We start from the raw sequence: 25,706 nt of genomic DNA on the forward strand, positions 1-25,706 counted from the left end.
AATATATGGAAAGTTTTTTATTTTTTACTTTTATGTTTATTAATATATATTATATATTCACATTCCATATAATTATCCAAAGTGTAAATCAGTGGTTCACAATATCATCATATAACTGCGCATTTATCATCACAATCAACTTTTTTTTTCTTTTTGGGGAAAAATAACATATATACAAAAAGCAATAAACTTAAAAGCACATTGCAGCAATTAGCTGTAGAACAGATTTCAGAGTTTGGTATGGGTTACAATTCCACAATTTTAGGTTTTTACTTCTAACTGCTCTAAGATACTGAACACTAAAAGAAATATCAATATAATGATTCAGCAATCATACTCATTTGTTAAACCCTACCTTCTCTGTATGACTCCACTTTCACCTTGGATCTCTCTCCCACTCTTTAGGAGTATTTGAGCTATGCCCATTCTAACTTCTTCATGTTGGAAGGGGCTGTCAATAATATGGGTTAGGGTATGGAACTAGTTGATGTTCTGAAGAGGCTGGCCCCTCTGCATTTCAGGACTTGCATATCTGGTCCAGGGACCCATCTAGAGGTCATAGGTTTCTGGAAAGTCCCCCTAGTTCATGGACCCTTTGTAGAATCTTATATATTGCATTTGGTGTTCTTTAAGATTGGCTGGAATGGTTTTGGTTGGGGTTTGGCAAGCTATGATAGGTAGCAATGTCTAACTGAAGCCTGCATAAGAGTGACCTCCAGAGTAGCCTTTTGACTCTATTTGAACTCTCTCATCTACTGATACCTTATTTGTTGCACTTCTTTTCCCCGTTTTTGTCAGGATGGCATTGTCCATGCCATGGTGCCAGGGCCACCTCAAAAAAGATATTTTTTTAAATTGAAATTTTAGTACAAAGCTGAAAACTATATAAAAGACGATACAGGTTTTTAAAAGCACAAAAAATCTATATAACTGAAAATACAATATAAAAAAATAAAATCTTAATTTATAGACACAGTTGAAGAGAGAATTAGTAAACTGGAAATAGGCCAGAACAAAAAATATCCATAATGAAGCATGGAGAAATAAATGGATAAAAAACGCAGAAAAATGGGTAGGTGGCTTAAAGATACACTCAGAAGATCAGACAAACTAATTTGATTCCCAGAAGTAGAACCTTATTGAGTTGCCAACCCATAGGTCTAAGGATGTCATGATAAGTTAGCCCAATTCTGCTTAATTTAACCAGAGTTGTTTTTATAACTTGCATTAAGAACCATAAATAAAACATAAATTGGAATAGAAGAGCTGGTTTGGATTGTTTAAGGCTGTAAATATCCAACTAATATGAAGAGATTCATGACTCTGATAGCAACAGGGCTAAAACCGTTAACCAAATATCACTTGTGGTTACCTAAAATAAAGTGCCCATTGGAGACATTCTTTGAGTAATGCAATCCCCTATATCAGAATGAATACCTTTGGAAGTTCATTAACTGCAGTGTTGAATGATTTCTTCTAGTCATTCTGAAAATCTGAAAAAGACTTACAGGTTCATATTTGTAAATTCTCTGCCTAACTGTTGGAGTAAAAACAAAGAACTATCTATGACTGGGATAGCCAAAATTACTAGGGCAAACTTTGATCCTGTCAGTTGAAATGTTATTTCAGTTGAATTCAGAGCCTTGTGAAAGTTAAAACACTGATCAGGAAAGAGAGGAAATCATGATATACTGGAAGATTTGGATGACTCAAAGTATGCTGAACCCCAAACTGTCCTTGAACCTCTCTTGCCAGCTGAAACAGCTCCTCTTTGCCCTTCTTATGAGCCTGTTTAAAGACACTTAATGTGCTCACCTGAGGCAGCCAGTACACCTCATGCTTTACCTCTATTACCCCTCATTTTTTCAGATCACAGTGTTCTTAGAACACTAAGAAGTCAAATCTGAGAATAGAATATTTGCATATAAAAAAACTCAGACTGTCCTAATTTATTTCATTTCTGTGTGTAGCAGTGGTATATAAGGATGCTTTAAATAAAAAGGGAAGGCTATAACATTAGATCATTTGAATTCATTATATTGTTGCCTTTACCAAAGATTCTTGATATGATATGCTAACTAAAATGTCTGGATGTGGTTCTATCTGCTTGTTTAGTTGGTTTGCATGAAACCTAGACTAAGGCAAAGTAAAATGAAGGTCAGTGGCCAGAAGAAATCCTTTATGTTCAGAGAAGGAATCCAAAACTTGGGAAGATATGGAATGTTGATATGGATTTATCATGAGCAGCCTATGTATGTAGCCCATGTATGCATCTTCCAAGCAAAGCTCAGAAGTGCCTTAAAATCAATGGCACTGAGAAGTTCATTGATGAGGGAGCACAACCATTTCTAATGCAATTTTATCAAGATATATTCACACACCATAAAAACCATCTGAAGTATACAATTACTGGCTCATAGTATCATCACATAGTTGTGTATACATGCCCATGATCAATTTTAGAACATTTTCATTACTCCAGAAAAGAAATAAAAATACAAAAGAAAATGAAATCCTCCCATCACCCCTTATCCCTCCCCCCAATTATTGACCCATAGTATAGTCATGGCACATGTTACTGTTGATGAAAGAATATTAAAATATTACTGTTAACCAAAGTCTGTAGTTTGCCACTAGGTATATTTTCCCATACAACCTTCTGTTATTAACTCCTTGCAATCATGTCATACATTTGTTTTGGTTCATGAAAGAACTTATATTTGTACAGTTAATCACAGACATTGTCCACCACAAGATTCACTGTTATACATTCACGTTTTAACCTCCTTTCCTTCTGGTGACATATATGACTTTAAACTTCCCCTTTCTACCACATTCACACACCATTCAGCACTGTTAATTATTCTCACAATAACATGCTACCATCACCTCTATCCACTTCCAAACATTTAAGTTCAACCTAGTTAAATATTTTGCACATATTAAGCAGCCACTCCCCATTCTTTAGCTTCATTCTATATCCTGGTAACCTATATTCTATATTTCATGTCTATCAACATTATAATTGGTTAATATCAGTGAAATCATACAATATTTGTCCTATGTATATGTCACAGTTTGTTTATCCGTTCCTCTGTTGATGGACACTTGGATTGTTTCCCTCTTTTGGTAATTAGGAATAATGCTGCTATGAACATCACTGTGCAAATATCTGTCACTTCCCTGCTTTCAAATCTTCTGGGTGTATCCTGAGAAACAGGATTGCTAGGTAAAAAGACAACTTTATACTTAGCTTCCTGTGGAATCGCCAATTCCACAGCAGCTATACCATTTTCCATTCCCAGCAGCAATGAATAAATGTTCCAATTTTTCCACATATTTTCCAACATTTGAAGTTTCCTCTTTGTTTAATAGTGGCCATTCTAGTACATGTGAAATGATGTCTCATTGTGGTTTTCATGTACATCTCCCTAATAACTAATGAAAATGAGCATCCTTTCATGTGCTTTTTTAGCTATCTGTATTTCCTCTTTGGAAAAATGTCTATTCATATCCTTTGCCTATTTTTAATTGCGTTGTCTTTTTATTGTTCAATTGCAGGGTTTCTTTATATATTCTGGATCTCAAACCCTTATCAGATGTGTGGTTTCCAAATACTTTCTCCCATTGAATCAGTTGCCTTTTCACCCTTTTGACAAAGTCCTTTGAAGCATGGAAGTATTCAGTTTTGAGGAGTTCCCACTTATTTTCTTTTGTTGCTTGTACTTTAGGTGTAAAGTCTAAGAAACTACCGCCCTATAACTAGATCTTAAAGATGTTTCCCTACCTTTTCTTCTAGGAGTTTTATGGTACTAGTTCTTATATTTAGGTCTTTGATCCATTTTGAGTTAATTTTTGTATAGTGTGTGAGATTGAGGTCCTCTTTCATTCTTTTGGTTTTGGATATCCAAAAGATATCCAAATATTAGTTCTCCTAATACCATATGTTATATCTATTATATTAAAAGAGACTGTCCCCTTCAACTTCCCCAAGCTGAATTCTTGATATTCTCACAAACAGTGTGGACAACCAAAGCTATAGGCTGAGCCCTTAGTCTTGGGGTTTGTTCATATGAAACTTAACCCCACAAAGAATAGGTCAAGTCTACTTAAAATCTAGGCCTAAGAGTTACCCCCAAGAGAGCCTCTTTTGTTGCTCAGATGTGGCCTCTCTCTCCGGCTAACACGATGAGCAGTTTCACCACCCTTCCTCTCTCTGCGTGGGACATGACTCCCAGGGGTGTGAACCTTCCTGGCAACGTGGGACAGAGATCCTGGAATGAGCTGAGACTCAGCATCAAGAGATTGAGAAAAACCCTAGAATGAGCTGAGAATTAACATCAAGGGATTGTGAGAAGCTTCTCAACCAAAAGGGGGAAGAGTGAAATGAGACAAAGTGTCGATGACTGAGAGATTCCAAACAGAGTTGAGAGGTTATCCTGGAAGTTATTCTTATGCATTAAGTAGATATCACCTTGTTGTTCAAGATGTAATGGAGAGGCTGGAGGGAACTGCCTGAAAATGTAGAACTGTGTTTCAGTAGCCATGTTTCTTGATGATGATTGAACAGTGATATAGCTTTCACAATGTAACTGTGTGATTGTGAAAACCTTGTGTCTGATATAGCTTTCACAATGTGACTGTGATTGTGAAAACCTTGTGTCTGATGCTCCTTTTTTTTTTTTGCACTTGCTTCATGTTCTTTTATTCTTTATTTTTTTATTTTTTTAAATTTTTTTTTATTAATTAACGGAAAAAAAGAAATTAACCCAACATTTAGAAATCATACCATTCTACATATGCAATCAGTAATTCTTAACATCATCACATAGATGCATGATCATCGTTTCTTAGTACATTTGCATCGGTTTAGAAGAACTAGTAACACAACAGAAAAAGATATGGAATGTTAATATAGAGAAAAGAAATAAAAGTAATAATAATAGTAAAAAAAAAAAAAAAGACCTATAGCTCAGATGCAGCTTCATTCAGTGTTTTAACATGATTACTTTACAATGAGGTATTATTGTGCTGTCCATTTCCAAGTTTTTGTATCTAGTCCTGCTGCACAGTCTGTATCCCTTCAGCTCCAATTACCCATTATCTTACCCTGTTTCTAACTCCTGCTGGACTCTGTTACCAATGACATATTCCAAGTTTATTCTCGAATGTCCGTTCACATCAGTGGGACCATACAGTATTTGTCCATTAGTTTCTAGCTGGACTCACTCAGCATAATGTTCTCTAGGTCCATCCATGTTATTACATGCTTCATAAGTTTATTCTGTCTTAAAGCTGCATAATATTCCATCGTATGTATATACCACAGTTTGTTTAGCCACTCGTCTGTTGATGGACATTTTGGCTGTTTCCATCTCTTTGCAATTGTAAATAACGCTGCTATAAACATTGGTGTGCAAATGTCTGTTTGTGTCTTTGCCCTTAAGTCCTTTGAGTAGATACCCAGCAATGGTATTGCTGGGTCGTATGGCAATTCTATATTCAGCTTTTTGAGGAACCGCCAAACTGCCTTCCACAGTGGTTGCACCATTTGACATTCCCACCAACAGTGGATAAGTGTGCCTCTTTCTCCGCATCCTCTCCAGCACTTGTCATTTTCTGTTTTGTTGATAATGGGCATTCTGGTGGGTGTGAGATGATATCTCATTGTGGTTTTGATTTGCATTTCTCTAATGGCCAGGGACATTGAGCATCTCTTCATGTACCTTTTGGCCATTTGTATTTCCTCTTCTGGTAGGTGTCTGTTCAAGTCTTTTTCCCATTTTGTAATTGGGTTGGCTGTCTTTTTGTTGTTGAGTTGAACAATCTCTTTATAAATTCTGGATACTAGACCTTTATCTGATATGTCGTTTCCAAATATTGTCTCCCATTGTGTAGGCTGTCTTTCTACTTTCTTGATGAAGTTCTTTGATGCACAAAAGTGTTTAATTTTGAGGAGCTCCCATTTATTTCTTTCCTTCTTCAGTGCTCTTGCTTTAGGTTTAAGGTCCATAAAACCACCTCCAATTGTAAGATTCATAAGATATCTCCCTACATTTTCCTCTAACGGTTTTATGGTCTTAGACCTAATGTTTAGATCTTTGATCCATTTTGAGTTAACTTTTGTATAGGGTGTGAGATATAGGTCTTCTTTCATTCTTTTGCATATGGATATCCAGTTCTCTAGGCACCATTTATTGAAGAGACTGTTCTGTCCCAGGTGAGTTGGCTTGACTGCCTTATCAAAGATCAAATGTCCATAGATGAGAGGGTCTATATCTGAGCACTCTATTCGATTCCATTGGTCGATATATCTATCTTTATGCCAATACCATGCTGTTTTGACCACTGTGGCTTCATAATATGCCTTAAAGTCAGGCAGCGCGAGAACTCCAGCTTCGTTTTTTTTCCTCAAGATGTTTTTAGCAATTCGGGGCACCCTGCCCTTCCAGATAAATTTGCTTATTGGTTTTTCTATTTCTGAAAAATAAGTTGTTGGGATTTTGATTGGTATTGCATTGAATCTGTAAATCAATTTAGGTAGGATTGACATCTTAACTATATTTAGTCTTCCAATCCATGAACACGGTATGCCCTTCCATCTATTTAGGTCTTCTGTGATTTCTTTTAACAGTTTTTTGTAGTTTTCTTTATATAGGTTTTTTGTCTCTTTAGTTAAATTTATTCCTAGGTATTTTATTCTTTTAGTTGCAATTGTAAATGGGATTCGTTTCTTGATTTCCCCCTCAGCTTGTTCATTACTAGTGTATAGAAATGCTACAGATTTTTGAATGTTGATCTTGTAACCTGCTACTTTGCTGTACTCATTTATTAGCTCTAGTAGTTTTGTTGTGGATTTTTCCGGGTTTTCGACGTATAGTATCATATCGTCTGCAAACAGTGATAGTTTTACTTCTTCCTTTCCAATTTTGATGCCTTGTATTTCTTTTTCTTGTCTAATTGCTCTGGCTAGAACCTCCAACACAATGTTGAATAATAGTGGTGATAGTGGACATCCTTGTCTTGTTCCTGATCTTAGGGGGAAAGTTTTCAATTTTTCCCCATTGAGGATGATATTAGCTGTGGGTTTTTCATATATTCCCTCTATCATTTTAAGGAAGTTCCCTTGTATTCCTATCCTTTGAAGTGTTTTCAACAGGAAAGGATGCTGAATCTTGTCAAATGCCTTCTCTGCATCAATTGAGATGATCATGTGATTTTTCTGCTTTGATTTGTTGATATGGTGTATTACATTAATTGATTTTCTTATGTTGAACCATCCTTGCATACCTGGGATGAATCTGACTTGGTCATGATGTATAATTCTTTTAATGTGTTGTTGGATACGATTTGCTAGAATTTTATTGAGGATTTTTGCAACTATATTCAGTAGAGAGATTGGTCTGTAGTTTTCTTTTTTTGTAATATCTTTGCCTGGTTTTGTTATGAGGGTGATGTTGGCTTCATAGAATGAATTAGGTAGTTTGCCCTCCACTTCAATTTTTTTGAAGAGTTTGAGGAGAGTTGGTACTAATTCTTTCTGGAATGTTTGATAGAATTCACATGTGAAGCCGTCTGGTCCTGGACTTTTTAGGAAGCTTTTGAATGACTGATTCAATTTCTTTACTTGTGATTGGTTTGTTGAGGTCATCTATGTCTACTTGAGTCAAAGTTGGTTGTTCATGTCTTTCCAGGAACCCGTCCATTTCCTCTAAATTGTTATATTTATTAGCGTAAAGTTGTTCATAGTATCCTGTTATTACCTCCTTTTTTTCTGTGAGGTCAGTAGTTATGTCTCCTCTTCCATTTCTGATCTTATTTATTTGCATCCTCTCTCTTCTTCTTTTTGTCAATCTTGCTAAGGGTCCATCAGTCTCATTGATTTTCTCATAGAACCAACTTCTGGTCTTATTGATTTTCTCTATTGTTTTCATGTTTTCAATTTCATTTATTTCTGCTCTAATCTTTGTTATTTCTTTCCTTTTGCTTGCTTTGGGATTCGTTTGCTGTTCTTTCCCCAGTTCTTCCATGTGGATAGTTAATTCCTGCATTTTTGCCTTTTCTTCTTTTCTGATATAGGCATTTAGGGCAATAAATTTCCCTCTTAGCACTGCCTTTGCTGCGTCCCATACGTTTTGATATGTTGTGTTTTCATTTACATTCGCCTCGAGGTATTTACTAATTTCTCTAGCAATTTCTTCTTTGACCCACTTGTTGTTTAAGAGTGTGTTGTTGAGCCTCCACGTATTTGTGAATTTTCTGGCACTCCGCCTATTATTGATTTCCAACTTCATTCCTTTATGATCCGAGAAAGTGTTGTGTATGATTTCAATCTTTTTAAATTTGTTAAGACTTGCTTTGTGACCCAGCATATGGTCTATCTTTGAGAATGATCCATGAGCACTTGAGAAAAAGGTGTATCCTGCTGTTGTGGGATGTAATGTCCTATAAATGTCTGTTAAGTCTAGCTCATTTATAGTAATATTCAGATTCTCTATTTCTTTATTGATCCTCTGTCTAGATGTTCTGTCCATTGATGAGAGTGGGGAATTAAAGTCTCCAACTATTATGGTATATGTGTCTATTTCCCTTTTCAGTGTTTGCAGTGTATTCCTCATGTATTTTGGGGCATTCTGATTTGGTGCGTAAATATTTATGATTGTTATGTCTTCTTCTTTAATTGTTCCTTGTATTAGTAAATAGTGTCCTTCTTTGTCTCTTTTAACTGTTTTACATTTGAAGTCTAATTTGTTGGATATTAGTATAGCCACTCCTGCTCTTTTCTGGTTGTTATTTGCATGAAATATCTTTTCCCAACCCTTCGCTTTCAACTTATGTTTATCTTTGGGTCTAAGATGTGTTTCCTGTAGACAGCATATATAAGGATCCTGTTTTTTAATCTATTCTGCCAGTCTATGTCTTTTGATTGGGGAATTCAGTCCATTAACATTTAGTGTTATTACTGTTTGGATAATATTTTCCTCTACCATTTTGCCTTTTGTATTATATATATCATATCTGACTTTCCTTCTTTCTACACTCTTCTCCATACCTCTCTCTTCTGTCTTTTCGTATCTGACTCTAGTGCTCCCTTTAGTATTTCTTGCAGAGCTGATCTCTTGGTCACAAATTCTCTCAGTGACTTTTTGTCTGAGAATGTTTTAATTTCTCCCTCATTTTTGAAGGACAGTTTTGCTGGATATAGGAGTCTTGGTTGGCAGTTTTTCTCTTTTAGTAATTTAAATATATCATCCCACTGTCTTATAGCTTCCATGGTTTCTGCTGAGAAATCTACACATAGTCTTATTGGGTTTCCCTTGTATGTGATGGATTGTTTTTCTCTTGCTTCTTTCAACGTCCTCTCTTTCTCTTTGACCTCTGGCATTCTAACTAGTAAGTGTCTTGGAGAACGCCTATTTGGGTCTAATCTCTTTGGGGTGCGCTGCACTTCTTGGATCTGTAATTTTAGGTCTTTCATAAGAGTTGGGAAATTTTCAGTGATAATTTCTTCCATTAGTTTTTCTCCTCCTTTTCCCTTCTCTTCTCCTTCTGGGACACCCATAACACATATATTTGTGCGGTTCATATTTTCCTTGAGTTCCCTGATACCCTGTTCAAATTTTTCCATTCTTTTCCCGATAGTTTCTGTTTCTTTTTGGAATTCAGATGTGCCATCCTCCAAATCACTAATTCTATCTTCTGTCTCTTTAAATCTATCATTGTAGGTATCCATTGTTTTTTCCATCTTTTCTACTTTATCCTTCACTTCCATAAGCTCTGTGATTTGTTTTTTCAGTTTTTCTATTTCTTGTTTTTGTTCAGCCCATGTCTTCTTCATGTCCTCACTCAATTTATCGATTTCGTTTTTGAAGAGGTTTTCCATTTCTGTTCGTATATTCAGCATTAGTTGTCTCAGCTCCTGTATCTCATTTGAACTATTGGTTTGTTCCTTTGACTGGGCCATATTTTCAATTTTCTGAGCGTGATCCGTTATCTTCTGCTGGCATCTGGGCATTTAGTCAGATTTCCCTGGGTGTTGGACCCAACAGGTTGAAAGACTTTTCTCTGAAATCTCTGGGTTCCGTTTTTCCTATCCTGCCCAGTAGGTGGCGCTCGTGGCACACGTTTGTCTGCGGGTCCCACCGGCAAAAGGTGCTGTGGGTCCTTTAACTTTGGAAAACTCTCGCCGTGGGGGAGGTTCACCAGCCGAAGCGGCTTGGAAGAGTGCCAGCCGACCCGGGGGTCCGAACGTGGGGAGGGTCGCCGGCCGCTGCAGCCCGGGAGAGAGCCCATTCAAATTTCCTAGTCGGCCCGGGGCGCCAAGCGTGGCGGGAGGGCGCTAGCCGCCACAGCCCAGGAGAGTGCACCGTTCTCAGCCGGACCAGGGAGTCACGTGTTTGGAAGGGACCCCCCCCCCAGTCACCGTTCTCCGCAGTCTGGGGATTCCCGATACAATTCTCTCAGTTGGTCCGGGGGCCCTCACGTGGTGGGGGCGCCAGCCGCCATGGCTTGAGGGGACCACCTGCCCAATTCTCCCAGCTGGCCTGGGAAGGAGGAAGGGAGGGACTCCGGCCGCTTGCTGCCCTGCCCGGAAAGCGCGCGCCCCTCGGCGATCTCACCAGAGCTGGTTCTCCTAGACAGTCAGCCGTTCCAGGATGGGGTACACTGTCATTTTGATCTCTGTCGTGGCTCTGGGAGCTGCTCTGCACCGCTTCTACTCCCCCAATAGCTGTTCTGGAGGAGGAAAGGTGAGGGTGGCAAGGCTGTCTAGGATGGTGGCGGAGGAGCCGGTGAAGGCGGAAGAGGGCATGGTGGTGGTTGGAGAGCCGCTGGAGTAGGAGGAGAAAGGGAAGGATAAGATGGCGGATGGAGCGCCGCCGGAGCAGAAGGGGAAAGAGAAGGGCAAGATGGCGGCGGGAGTGCCGCCGACGGAGAAAGAGGAAGAGGAGGGCTAGATGGCGGCGGGAGCGCCGGCCGAGAAGGGGGAAGAGAAGGGCTAGATGGTGGCGGGAGCGCCGGCGGAGAAAGAGGTCTGATGCTCCTTTTATCTACCATATCAACAGATGAGTAGAACATATGGAATAACAATAAATAATAGGGGAAACAAATGTTAAAATAAATTTGGTTTGAAATGCTAGTGATAAATGAAAGTGAGGAGTAAAGGGTATGGTATCTATAATCTTTTTTTTTCTCTGTTATTGTTTTATTTCTTTTTCTGTTGTCTTTTTATTTCTTTTTCTAAATCGATGCAAATGTTCTAAGAAATGATGAATATGCAACTATGTGATGATATTGAGAATTGCTGATTGTCTAAGTAGAATGGAATGATATGTTAATAGTTTTGTTTGTTTGTTGTTAATTTTTTTTAATTAATAAAGAAAAAAAAGAGACTGTCCCCGTTGACTGGTCTTGGGAACCTTGCCAAAAATCAGTTGAGACAAAGCTAAAATAGTTAAAAAAAAAAAAAAAAATTTTTTTAATCAATTGAGGCAGTGCTATAATGTCTGCAGGCATTGGCAAATCTGGCCCAGGATGTAAAGTTGGTAGTGTCTGGTGGTACAGTTAATGCTGAGTTGGGTGGGGTAGAGAATATGGGGCAATAATCTGGAGTGGTGGGAAAAGGATGAGGTGGTGAATCACTTATAAATGGCACTGAAGCAGGATTCGAAGCCTAAATTCCAGATGTGAGCGAGTGCTGTGCTTTCATGGTCCTCTGTTTTATAAAGCCAAGTGTGTAAACGTTGCCATAAAGGACAAGCAAGTGAAATATTTTATACATTACAGTGATTGGAATGTTTTTCCAATGGTTGGAAAACTGGGATGAATGTGTTCCAGAAAGCAGAGTATTCAAATATGTAGACACCAATCTGTAGAAATAGAACTTCAGAAAACCAATTAGGAGTAATATACAGAGGGAAAGAGGACAGGGGCTGTCAAAGGAAAGACGGTATCTTGTCTGCAGCAGAAAAATGTTGAAATGAAAACAAGAAAGAACAAACAAAACACCTGGAAATGGAAATTGTGGCAGTACCAGTGAGACACCTCAGTCTCCTCAGAAGAAAAGGGCAAAAGTAGATCCTACTGTTGAAGATGTGGAAACATTCATGAACAGAGTTGAAGATAAAGATTCCTGAAGAACTAAGACTATGGCTTGTTGATGACTGGGACTTAAGGACCAGGCAAAAACAGCTCTTCTATCTTTCTACCAAGAAGAATGTGGATTCCATTCTGGAGGATTATGCCAATATAAGAAATCTTGAAGAAATACAGATAATAAGGAATATGCTGTTAATGAAGTTGTGCAGGGATAAAAGAATCCTTCAGTGTAATATTGGGCAGTCAGCTACTCTACAAATTTGAGAGACCACACTGCTGAAATCCTTGCCGATCACCCTGAAGCACCCATGTCCCAGGTGTATGGAGTGCGACACCTACCAATTTATACAAATTGGAGTAATGTTGGCCTCTACACCTCTGGATGAGAAGAGCTGTGCTTTATTACTGAACTATTTTCATGATTTCCTGAAGTATCCAAGAAAGAATTCTGCTACTTTGTTCAGTGCCAGTGATTATGAAGTGGCTCCTCCTGAGAGTACCATTAGAAAGCTATGTGAGACTGCTGACACTCATTTATGTTTGAATTTCTGTCATACATTTTTGTTCCTAGTCCTTCTCTTGTACCAATGATGTACTTTGAAATGTTAGTGTATAACAGAATTCATGTATGTTTGTTTTCTGTTTAATTTTAAAAAGAGAAAATAAAAGGGCTTATGCTCCTTTTTGACTCTTTTTTTGTAATTTCAAAATTGCTGTTCGTATATTCAGTGATGGACAACAAAGAGACATGCCTAATTGACAAAGCCGCTTTTTGAATGCTGTTAGTTCAATTCCTTTGTCACTACACTTTTATAATATGTGTAAATGCTATATGACAAAAAGCTCTTAGTGCCAAAGGTTCAATTCAGTGTACATAACTGAACACACTCATCCATTTGTGCTCTATTTTTTTCTTTTTATGTTGCTTAAAGTAAAGAGTCCATCCTTTGTAGGTTGTCATGTTGTTCCTTAGGCTCTTTAACTTTGCTCAGATTGTTGAAGAATGGTGGCTCACATCATGGTGTTTGTATTTGTGTCCAATGCACTTTTTAAAATGTAACCATAATGCATTGTGTAGCTACAGTTTTCTGGAAAAGTCAGTCTTTTGGGAATTGTTTTTCTTTCAAAACAAAAATCAATTGCGCATAGATCTGAGGGTGCATTTCTTAACTTTCAATTCAATTCCATTGATCACTATGTCTGTCTTTCTGCTGGTACCATGTCATTTTGACCTCTGTGTGTGCCCATCCCACCTCTCATTTCTGATTTTATTTATTTGTAGCTTCTCTCTTTTTGTCTTTGTCAAAAAAGTCTAGCTAAAGGTTTGTTGATTTCACTGATCTCAGGAAAAACAACTTTTGATTTTATTCATTCTGTCTTTTGTTTTTTTATTATCCATTTCATTACTTTCTGCTGTAATCTTTGTTATTTCTTCCCTTCTGCTTGCTTTGTGTAGTCTGCTGTTCCTTCTCCAGTTGTAAAGTTATGTCATTGGTTTTAGCACTTCCCTCCTTATTAATGTAGGCATTTAAGGAATAAGTTTCCCTCTCAGCACTGCTTTCGCTGCATCACATAACTTTTGATATGTTGTGTCTTGTTTTCATTGGTCTCAAGATATTTACTGATTTCTCTGGCAATTTCTTCTTTGACCCATTGATTATTGAAGAATATTGTTAAACTCTGTATATTTGAAATTTCTGGTTGTCCAGTTGATTTCCAGTTTCATTCCATTATGATCAGAGAAAGTGCTTTGTATAATTTCAGTCTTTTTAAATGTATTAATACCTGATTTATGCCCCTGCATATGATCTATCCTGGAGAATATTCCATGAGTACTTGAGAAGACTGTATATCCTGTTATTTTGGAGCATAATGTTCTATAAATATCTGTTAGGTCTAGTTCATTCATCATATCCCTTAGATTCTGTTTCTTTATTCACCTTCTGTCTGGTTGTTCTATCTGTTGGAGAGAGTAGTATACTGAAGTCTCCCACTATTATGGTAGCATCTTCTGTTACTCCTTTCAGTTTTGCCAGTTTTTGCCTCATGTACTTTGGGGCACCTTGATTAGGAACACAGATATTTATGATTGTTATTTTTTCTTGGTGAATTGCCCCTTTTATTAATATATAGTGTCCTTTATCTTTTATAATATTTTTGCATTTAAAGTCTATATTGTCTAATATTTGTACAGCTACCTCAGCTCTTTTTTTCCGTTTCTACTTGTATAGAGTATATTTTCTATCCTTTCACTTTCAATCTATTTATATCTTTGGGTCTAAAATTAGTCTCTTGTATCATATTTTTTAAACAATATTTTAACTAAGTTCTTAAATAGATGTTATCTGTAGCCCAGGGATTTGGGTGAGAGACACCAAATTTGAAGTATGGTCTAATTTCAATAATGAATACAAAACTATGAAGTGGCAGAGACCAACATGATCTGAAAGCATCACACCAAGGTTGATAGGACAATCATACGACATTCAAAAAGTTCTCACTCAGGGAGAACTTTAGAGTTAGCTAACTGGGCATGCTGTCCTTAGAACCATGGACTGGCAACCCAGTAAGGTTCTGCTTGCATGTATGATTCAAAACATTCTAGGCTCAGAGAACAAGGGCTCGTATGAAATATAGTGAGAACTCCTCACACAATTCCTAGCCCTGAATTATTCAGGGACCAATAATCCCTTGGATTAATGAGAGGCTAAGTATACTTGAGGAAAAACATGCAGTAATATTGTGCAGATATTCTTTGACTCTTGTACTTAAGTCCATTTATTTGAATAATTTATAATTTTAAAAGGACAATACTGGTACCTTTTAAGGTTATTAGTGTCATTGTGACACTAGTCTTGGAGGTCCAGAACCCCATTGTGGTCTACCCATTGTGGTCTTATAAATTCCCATCAGAGAGGGAATTTATAAGAATTGCATCATAAGTAGAATCTCAACCCAATTTCACATTATTGTAGCCCAGGCACTCCCAGATTTCTAACTGGAATATAATTTATCAGCAACTGCCAGACTACCCTCTATTGGCCCCCTCTTGGATGGAATAGGGCTATTACGTTGGAAGATCTAAGTGGAGGCCCCCGAATCTACTTCTCTTGGACAAAATGGTAAATCAAAGGAACATTGCTTTCTTCAAGGCACTAAAGAAATAAACAGATCCATCAAAGTTGCAGTATAAGACTCTGGCAGCATTGCTGGAGCAGTGAGATCAAGCTTCTGGAGAAGCAGGCTGATATTAGTGTCATTAGCATTCAGTATCCAGCACTATTGGTACAGGCTGCAGCCCCCAATCCTCTGCAGAAGTTACAGAGCTGTCCTCACATGACTAGTTTCTCATATAAATTTAGGAGCATGACCTTAAGCCTAGTTCTCCAGCCATCTTGGTAACTCTTCTTCTGCTGAAAAAATATCCTTAGCTGTTTCTGTTGCTTGCAATTGAAGACCCTTACTGACATGCACACACCATTAGTAATGCTTTTATAAGTTAGCAAAGCATGAAGAATGGCAGCAGTATTGCTCACTGGAACAAAATCAACATGCTAAGCAGATCTGAGAAAGTTCATTTAAGTAGCATGTTTACCTATGGAGATGAATATTTAAATGTTTAAATATGACAGTAAAAATGAATACACTGTAGAGGGCATCATTCAAAAAGTGCCTTATTGTTGAGAGGAGGTATAAACGCATTAAGAAAGAAAACCAGAGCGTCACACTCCAACTGCCTGTTTCAAATCACACCTCATACCTCCCTCTTATTTGCCCTGTGAGCTTAGCCAAATTACTTAACATTAATCAGTCTCAGATTCTCATCTACAGAATGAAGACAATACAACTGTTGGGTTTTAAGTGAGATAATATACATAATGAGTTTAAAATAGTGCCTAGAATATATTAAGCACCTAATAAATATTAGATACCATTAATATCATGAAAACTGTAAGATAAGGAAGACTATTTTTTTATGTTTTAATTAATTTAATCGTTTCAACAACCCACTGAAAGAGATATGGCTAATATCCTCACTTCCCCGGTGAGGAAATAGAAACCAAGAAAGGGTTAAGTAACTTGCTCAAGAGCATACAGTTCGTAAGTGGATGAACCTGGATCCAGCCCTGGTGGTAAGGCTCGAGTTTTCATCCCTAATAAACTAGAATTAATTTACTACTACTCATGACTACTCCTACTGTCCTTATTTTTTGTTATAATTATCATTCAACCCTGATGGCCTGCTGGCTCTGATAGGAAGCCAAAACTGACTTATCTTATTGCAATCATAAGCAAGTACATTAGAACAATTAATTCCCTTTGATCTGAAAGCTGTTTACCTGAAACTAGATTTTCGTTTTCACTTATTCGGTTCAGAGTAGATACTCCTCAGGGAGCAAGGCAGCCTTTGCTCATAGTCAATTTTAGAGGCCATACTGAGTATGAGGATTAGTCCAGGAACTCGCATCTGTATTTGGAACTGAGGATAAGGTGCAGAATTGAAGACAGAAATCCAAGGGACGCCTGGGTGAGACACCATCTTTGCCTAACTCCACCTCCACAGTGGCTTAAGCTGACACATCTATAAGTCATGGCCATCCCCAGAAAATGGGGCATTAAAGCAAGGGGGGATAAGTCATTCATTCTTTAACCTTGTATACATTCAAACAGTAATTACAAATACTAGAGAAATGCACCTTTTCCTCCCTTGGGGTCTGAATTGAGCACAGCTGGCATTTTAAATAAAATTTCTACTCTGCTAACTGCTGTACGGACCTGTAGCTTACTCCATCCCTGAGAGCCACCTGGTCAGATTCCATTTAGAAATCAGCAGCAGGCATGAAAATAATCTCCTAGATCAATCATATGCTCAGTAGATGGGTGCACATTAACCACGTGAGAGATCGAGTGGGGTTCCAGATTTCGAACAAATGGAACCTGGCTCATAAATAGCGAAGCTAGAAGAGCACTAATTGACAGAGAAGGCAGTTTAACTTCACATACAAAGATTGTCTATGTAGAAATAACTCATAACCAAAAAAATTCCAGAATCACTATCATTTTTTATAAGAAAATATAAGAATTGGCTCCATCTTCATATTCTCGCTTGGTTTATAATTGTTTTTCTTAGTTAAGTTCTATAATAATTAGAGAGATAGGTATTTCAAAATTTTTCTTTCCAAAGTACATTTCAAGAATGTTTTTAGCTTGTCCGTCAACAAATTAGGTATTTAAGGGAAGGCTATCTAAATTAACATTAATAATAATACAATGAAAATGCAAAACACAGTATGAAACCTGCAAACAAAGAATTTAAATTTTCAAATAGGGCATAAAATATATAGACTGATGAAAAAAAGATCCTCATTCAATTTCATGCGCATGTGAACAAGTCAAAATAATTCTGAATATAGAATGACTGGAAAGTTTTTTGTTGTTTTGTTTGTTTGTTTTTGGGGTGTGCATGGTCCAGGAATCGCACCAGGTGACCACATGGAAGGTGAGCATTCTACCACTGAACACCCATGAACCCTGAAAACAATTATGGGGCTTAGTGTTTAACAATAGCTTTGAAACATGAATTAGTTTATTCAGAGTTCTAAGTATTCAATTGGCTGGTAAAGAGCATTTCACATCAAGTTTAATTGAAAAGAGCAGGAAAGAAAACGATCGAGGGGGGAGTGTAACAATCAAAATTCTGCAATATCTGCAATACCAGTCAAATACCACTATCTTGTCTTCTAATCATTCACCTGTTCATCTTAATTCATCTTGTCATCATTCTTTAAGTAGTATGAAGTCAATAGTGCCTCCATGTTTGTGGTATTTTAATATCTTCTTATATATAAAAAATAACCTGTGATGTATCATCAGAATGTCTTCAGTTGAACATATTTTTGGATCACCGTTTTACCAAAACATTTTTATTCTTCAGATATTAGTTGCTAAAATTAGGCTCTAATAATTTGGGGTATCTATAGAATAAATGTGCCTCTAGTGGTGTCATTCAAGGCAGGGGTAACAGAAAATAGGACTTAGAAATGAATGGTGGCTGGAAGATTCACAGGAGCAAATGTCAATTAAAGATATCATGTTCAGCATTCTTTGGATATTAAGAATGCTGGAGTTATGTTTGCAAAACTAATATCAAAGATGTGCTGAGGGAGAACTTTTTTATATCTAATATCAATCCCCCTGATAACTGTTTTCCTCACTGTCTGTTAAATTTCTCATTTCCCCCCAGAATAAAAAAAGTCAAAGAACAAAAAACTGGAGAAAGTCAGTGTACTATACCCAAGCTCCACTACCATGCGTTTCCAGAAAAATCAGAAACATAAAGCGTTTCTCTCTATGTTCTCTGTTTTTGTTTGTTTGTGTTGCAATGATTGTCATCATCCTTGTATGGAAACAGGAGGAAATCCTGATTCTTAAATTTGGTTGGAATTTCCCTTGTTCTCTGTGGGGGACTGCCATTCCCTCAGGATATTGCAGAGAACAACCATTGTCATGATGGGCACCTTTTTACAGATTCCGCTAGAGATTACTTTCTCCTGGTCAGAGCATTGTCCTATGGTCAATCCATGTCCATCAGTCACCTTCTGAGCTACACGGTCATGGTGTCTAAGGAAGTCCAAATAACCTGCCAGGTTGGGCTCATTTGCGGTCACGGTGACACATGGTGGCAGCCTCTCTGCTGCTGCTTGCTGACTGGACTGTCATCAGTCCTTTGTTTTACACAGCCCATGGATTCTAGGAATTTTACTTAAAAGAGAATCAGCCTTTTTTCACTGGTGTTTCTGTAAGCATTACCAATACTGTTAGGACCATCTTCAACTCCTAGATATCCACCCTGGCTATGGCCCCAAGAATTTTCCCCTCTGAAGCTTTTTTTTTTTTAATCTACATCTAACACCTTTCATTCTTGATTTTATGTAGCTTTGTTTTCTGAGGTCACAAAACAAACTGGTCCTAGACTTATCCTTACTGGGATGATGTAACTATGTCCATATTCAGGCTAAATCTGTTATCACATCTCTTAAGGCATTCTGAGGGAAGGAATTTCCCAGAGTCAAAGGAAAAAGACTCTTGAATGGGTATCAAAGGAAAGCAGACTTCTGCTGTTAGTAATTAAGCGAAACTGAACCCCAGTCTGTTTGGTGTTATCTGACCTTAGGAACTGGCCTATTATGTTTGAATTGTAAAAATAATTATCAAATGCATAAAACCAAAATGGTCTGAATAAAACAAGATTTATTGCCCATAAAAGAAAATTCTTCACAATAATTATCTGTTGTTTTCTCAAATAAAACTTTTCTTCAGATGTTTCCTTTTTTCACTCTTACAAACTAAGAGCATTAATTTCTCAGGTCACATAACACACTTTGTTTATTTTGAGTTTATGTACTAAACACCAAAAATTCTGAGTTACTCTCATCCATGGCCTTTTCTCTCTGAAGGGGGAAAAAACACACCAAGGTAATTATACTGTCCACTATGTGAATAATTTTCTGTAATAGTACACATTATTAGAAAATCCTTTAGGTCAATATGCCAGTGTCATGTAAACCAGTCTCAGACAGGTGCAATCAATTGAATATTTGTACTGCAATATCCATAATGGAGTCACAGCCAAAGTTTTCTCTTTCCTCAATCATAAAGAACACAGAGCTTCCTCAGGCCAGAGAGCCAAACTGTTTAATGGGAATTCATGGCATGAACATGATTCACAAATACAAAGATAGTTAGTACAGGAGTATAAAGGCCTTCTTCTACCCTAAAGGGTGAACTTTCCCACTCAAATGATGACACCAACATTTCTTCCTGGGCTGTTTAAATTATCTTAATATTAGAATGGAATTAAGTGAAAATTTCTAGTTGCTTAACTGATTCTACACTGTACTAATATGGGAACCATTCACCAAGAGAAAGCTAGAGTTATAATTAAGCTTCAAACCAAATGCAAAGCACATCAGCAACTCCAGGGCAAACACAATAATTCAGAGCGCCCATCAACATATGAAAGGATCATCAAATCCATATGGGTTCCTGACTGTGGTAGAATAAAGTGTCAGTGGTTTTGAGTTACACCCCCAGCCACTTTTACTGGTCACCACCCTCAAGAGTTAACATTACCAAGATTCTTGCACATCCACAGAATTTTCTTTCTTAAAATTGATAAGAAAAGGCCACTAGAATCGAGCCTCAGTCTGACACAAACACTCCTCTACTAGTTCCTTTCTCTTTAGTGTGAATTATTGAACTTGGGAAATGCTAGAGCTAGAAGATGTAACTTCTTATTCGAGAATGTTCTCACCTTAGCTCCTCCTTACTTTGATTGCCAAGAATGAGAGCAGCAGTAGTTTAAGAGCTGTACTTAGTCACTGCAGTTAATGACCTAGAAGGCCAGGTTCTAATCCCTTTCCTCTAATGGCCATGAGGAAAGACCAGATGCATTGCAAAACAGACTCTGACCATACATATCAGCTGTACTGATAGCCCCATTCAGATGTGGAAAGAAAAAGGAAAGGAAGCCATGGGATCATTAGAACATTAGGTCTCTGACCTGTTTTCAAGCATGATTTGATTGCTTAATTTAGTTCAATGGGGAACACATAACAGTAGTAGAAATGAAGACTTTTTCTCTTACATTATTTATTGTGATAAAAATGCTAGCCAAGACTATCCTTTCCTTTGTAAGCAAAAACATCTCATATGTGCATCCCAGTAATACAATCTGTACGTAATCTTACTTAGATCCCTATAAGACATTCACTGTGCCCTGAGACCAGTCACAATGTCAAATGTCCCAGCAAGGAAGGACCAAAGATTTTTGAACTTGGAAATTATACTGAGAACATACACCAAAGCATTATCTTAGTCATCATTAGTTACCAGGATGATTCAGGGATTTTAATTCCCTAGAGTGATTTAAATAAAATGTAAAATATCACACAGAAACTCTACATAAACTGTTCCCTTGGTACCCAGGAAGCTCTGGAATAACAAGAGATAACAGCGTCATTACACTTTAACTTTATAAATACTCAAGCATTTGTCCATGTGGAACACAGAAATCAAGACTTCAGACAGACATGAAGAAGCCTGTTTGTCTGATTGGAAATGCACTAAGTGGATGCTTCAAGGGCATTGGGAATCCTGACTGACTGTCTGATAGGTGGTAAGTTGTATTCACTGATAAGGCTTCATAACCAAAATACTAGGTAGCCAGAGAAATCTTAGTTCTGGGACTGTGAAGAGGACAGGGCCTTAGGACAGAGATAAAATGGAGAGGGAGCGTTCGGCTCTACTTGGAAAATCTGGGTTGTTTTTGTCAGTGTATTATTCAATAAGGAAACCATAATCGTGATCTGATAAGCTAATAAAGCCTCAAGTTGAGCACACAGTTGTATGTTCCTGGGAACAGATTCTCAAAATGACTCATGTCCTCTTCCCTTTTCAAGGGTAAGAATTTTTCTTAGATTATTTAACAGTAGTTTGAATTGTTCAGTCATATTGATTGATAGTAAAGAACAAAATACTCCAGATTGCCAAATGTTGACTATTTAGTTAAACACAACAATAAAGGTTAAAAATGCCTAAAAATATTAAAGAAAAAAAATAAGGAAAAACACAATCAGGAAATAAATACATAGAAATCATAAATGAAGAGGCAGTATAGTTTAAACTAAGAGTGTTAGAGTCAGTCAATCTGGTTTCAAATCCTGACTCACTTACTTTGTGAATTTGGCAAGCTACTGAATCCATGTCTTGGTTTCCTCATTAAGATAATAGAGATAATAACAGCTGTGCATTAAATAAAATAACATATATAAAACAGAATCAATCTTGGCACATTGAGAATATTCAAGTAATCACTGCATATTATCCTTAAATTTGGGAATATCGAAATTTCAACACTTAGTATTTATTTTTAAAGGTGACTATAAATTTTCTCGTAGTTAGTCAAATATTTAGTATTAACAGTTTATTTTGTTTTTCCTGGAATTTTGTAGTAATGTCTATTTATATTCTAAGAAATAATAGACTAAAGATTGATGTTATTAGTAAGCTTCACACTTAGCTATCCATGAATAAAATCAAATTATCTGCCGTTAAGAAAGAGCATTCATTTAGAAGTTCTTCAGAATGCCGAAAAGCATGTCCATATGATACTGATGAATAAGTATTTAGCTGATGAATAGAAATTTTTAAAAACCTAGAAATTAGAAGGCATTAACCATGCCATAGAAACTTTATCGGCAAATATGAAATCATATCAATAATAGCTAATATAGTAAAAAAATTTATTATACAAGAGCTGTAAAATAAAGCTAGTCTACACACTGGACTGTTAGACTCTTCCATGATTACTAAACCTTTCCTTGTCTCAGTTTAAAGTGAGACTTGTTTTGGCTCTAAATGAATGGAGGCAAGAAGGCTTGAACAATTCTAGAAATTAATCCAAAAGAATGTTTGCTGCCAAACATGGCACAGACTTCAGAAGACAACAGCAAACATTTTACTGAATAAGATTAAATTCAGTGCCTGAAGATCTCAAGGTTTTGTTTTGTTTTAAGCTATCATTGTGAGGCCTAACCACAGCAAAACAGGTTGTGTCTACCGTAAACCAGAAGTGTCAGAAATGCCCATATTTAAAACAGCTCCTTAGTATTTCCAATATAAGCTGGCCTTAACATCTTCGGTACATTTTCTTCCCTGCTGACTCCTCTCATCAACCTAAAAAGATACCTTTTTACAAAGGTCAGTCCTTGAACCCTTGTTTTCACCTTTATTTCTCTTCCTGAATGATCTCACTGCTTCTCACAGCTTTTGCCATCACCTGTATATTGATGAATCCCAAATCAATATCTCTAGTTCTGACTGCAATGGACATCTGCTATCTCCTCTAACTAAATTCAACACCCTTCCCTCTCTATCTAATCCTTACCCAGATTTTCTATTTCTGTTAATAGTCCTACCTCACAACATTGTTAAATAAACACAGTGGGAAAATTTGCTTCTTTTTTGCCCCTCAATTACATTTTCTACTTTTGAATTTATGATATGACGTTTGGTACATATTTGTATGTCTGTCTGTGTGTATTTAAATTGTGTCAGATCTTCTGAGGAAAGAGACAAGGTAAAATGAAATTAAACTGTGAACACTTACATTCTCCCAGACTTGAAAACTCAGAGTCTCAGGCAGTTGCCAAGTGACACAGATGCTGCCTTTGTCTATCTCCTTTCTTCATATCTACTGTTACTTCCCTAGTTCAAATGCTAATTATCTCTTCAGTGGAAAGTTCTGGCTGGTATCCTCGCTGACAGTTCTCTCCCTTTAATCCATCCCACACACTCTGCCAGATGAACTTCCTGAAAGCTGAGCACCAATCAACTCATTCTACTGCTCAAAGATTAAAGATTTCATTACTGAAATAGTTAATAAATCTCCCTGGCATTCAAAGTTCCTCACAAAATGGCACAGCCCTACTCCCATCCAGTTTCTGTCCTGCTAATCTCTTTCATAAACCCTTGCTCTTACTCAAAAGGATGCTTAGAGTCCCCCAACCATGCTCTGAAATGTTCTGATTCAACACCTTGCTCAATTGTTCTATCTACAGGACACTCTCCTCTAGTCCAACCTTCGCCTGTTGAGGTTCTTTCCATCTTCCAATGACAATCTCAATTTATTTCAGAAGCTGCCTCTATCTACAAGAAGCAGGCCAGACTCTTTAAAATGGCATATGATTTTTTTTAAAAAGGCATATGAGACCCTCAATTATCTAATCCAGACATGCATTTCTAGCCACATTTATTATCACTCACTTGTAGGCAGTACCCTTAGAAATCCAAAAAAAAAATGGGGCCCTGGGTTGAGCTTCATTCTTTAGGTCCATTCTGGTCCTCTTCCAACTTCATCACAACCCATGGGACTAGGAGTCTATGGGACCAAAGGGGCATACCCACCAAATAATCATGTTATTCCTCCTTTCTAGAGCATCTGGGTAGCCAAGAACCCTTGCCCAAAAGGCTTTCACCATAATTCCAGAATCTGTAAGAGTCTCTTTCCCAGATCATGCTTATTAAAGAGGACCACACTGCCAATATTCATACCCCTAGGCCTTAAGAATGACCAAGGGAGGGCTGTTAGGAGAATGTGAACACACCTTGTACATGCAGACTGGCACAGCCTCACGCGTAAAGTCATTGTGTGGGTTGGAGACAGGTTCTCCTCATACCACCTCATTCCAGTGTATAGCTCCAAGAATTCAAGAATTCTACCTTGCAGGTTATTATGGAGATACATTTGTTAAGGAGGGAAGATAGAACATATTTTATTTGTTTGTTAGCTTGATTTATAATATGGTATGTGAACCTCCTTCTTTTATTTTTGCTCTGGGTTCTGCCAACATCAAGGGCAGGCTTGCCCCAGGGAGTCTGCTTTCTAAGCGCACTAAACATCAGCAGTTCTTTACTGCCTTGCCTTTTGCAAACCTCAGTAACTTTGCACAAACTATTTGCTCTGTCTATAATGCCTGAGTCTCCTTGTACTTCTGAAGAAAAGATTATTTAAGAAGTTAAAAGATAAAACTGTTTCTATTGTCACTGTTTTTAATATTGTTTTGGAAGTACTAGCCAATACAATTAGAGAAGACAAAAGATTGATAGAAACTACATAGAAATTCACATCTGTTTTCATATTGTATGAGTATCTGAAAAAAAAAAGGATTGACTAAATAGCCTGCTTTAGAATTATAGAAGACAGGGTGATGCAAAGGTGGCCCAGTGGCAGAATTCTCACCTGCCGTGCCAGAGACTGGGGTTCAATTTCCAGAGCCTGCCCAGGCAAAAAAAAAAAAAAAGATTTACAAAAATCAGTAACTTCCCTTTATGTGAGCAATATTTAAATAGAACACATAATGAAAACATTTTTCATTTATAATAGTGGCAAAAATATAAGCTACCTGTATACAGATATAGAAATATGTAAGAAAGAAAACTTTAAACTCTATAGAAGGAAGTCTTTAATAAATGAAATTCATACCTTAATTACAGAAAAGAAGATTCGATTGTAGACATGTCAATTCTCCCAATTTACATATTGATTCAATGAAATAGCATTCCAAGTACTAACAGGATTGTTTTATTTTTTGGAACTTGATAAAATAATGATAAAGGTCATCTAGAAAGTTATACATGTGAGAATAGCCTGAAAATTTGCTACCAGATATTAAAATGAATTATATGACTATTATAGCTAAATATTTGGTTCTGGCTCTAGAAGAGGTTGCAGAGAAAAAAGAATTAAAAGTTGACCAGATGTTTTAATATACAATCAGATTGGCATTTTAAATCAACAGAGTCAGCAGAAAAATTATTTCATCAACAAATTTTGTCAGGACACCTGACACAGGCTAGCCATTTGGAGAAATAAGTAAGGACAGATGATTTCCTCATTCTTTACATCAAAATTAGATCCCAAATGCATAAAAATTTTTAATGTAAAAATGAAACCTAGAATAGTTCTAGAATAAAACAAGAGATTATTTTTAAATGATTTCAAATTGAGTAAGCCCTGTTTAATCACATCAAACATATTAGAATTCAAA

General features: G+C 37.1%; 1 protein-coding gene and 1 pseudogene across 2 annotated transcripts in view; both read left to right on the forward strand.

The window, feature by feature from the left end:
- Positions 1-25,706, forward strand: part of LOC143644635 (olfactory receptor 5M5-like) — a 384,306-nt gene that overhangs the window by 353,013 nt on the left and 5,587 nt on the right. The window lies entirely within an intron of this gene.
- LOC143645224 (mortality factor 4-like protein 1 pseudogene) lies at positions 11,501-12,687 on the forward strand (annotated as a pseudogene).

This window comes from Tamandua tetradactyla, chromosome 8, assembly GCF_023851605.1.
Source record: "Tamandua tetradactyla isolate mTamTet1 chromosome 8, mTamTet1.pri, whole genome shotgun sequence".
NCBI lineage: Eukaryota > Metazoa > Chordata > Mammalia > Pilosa > Myrmecophagidae > Tamandua > Tamandua tetradactyla.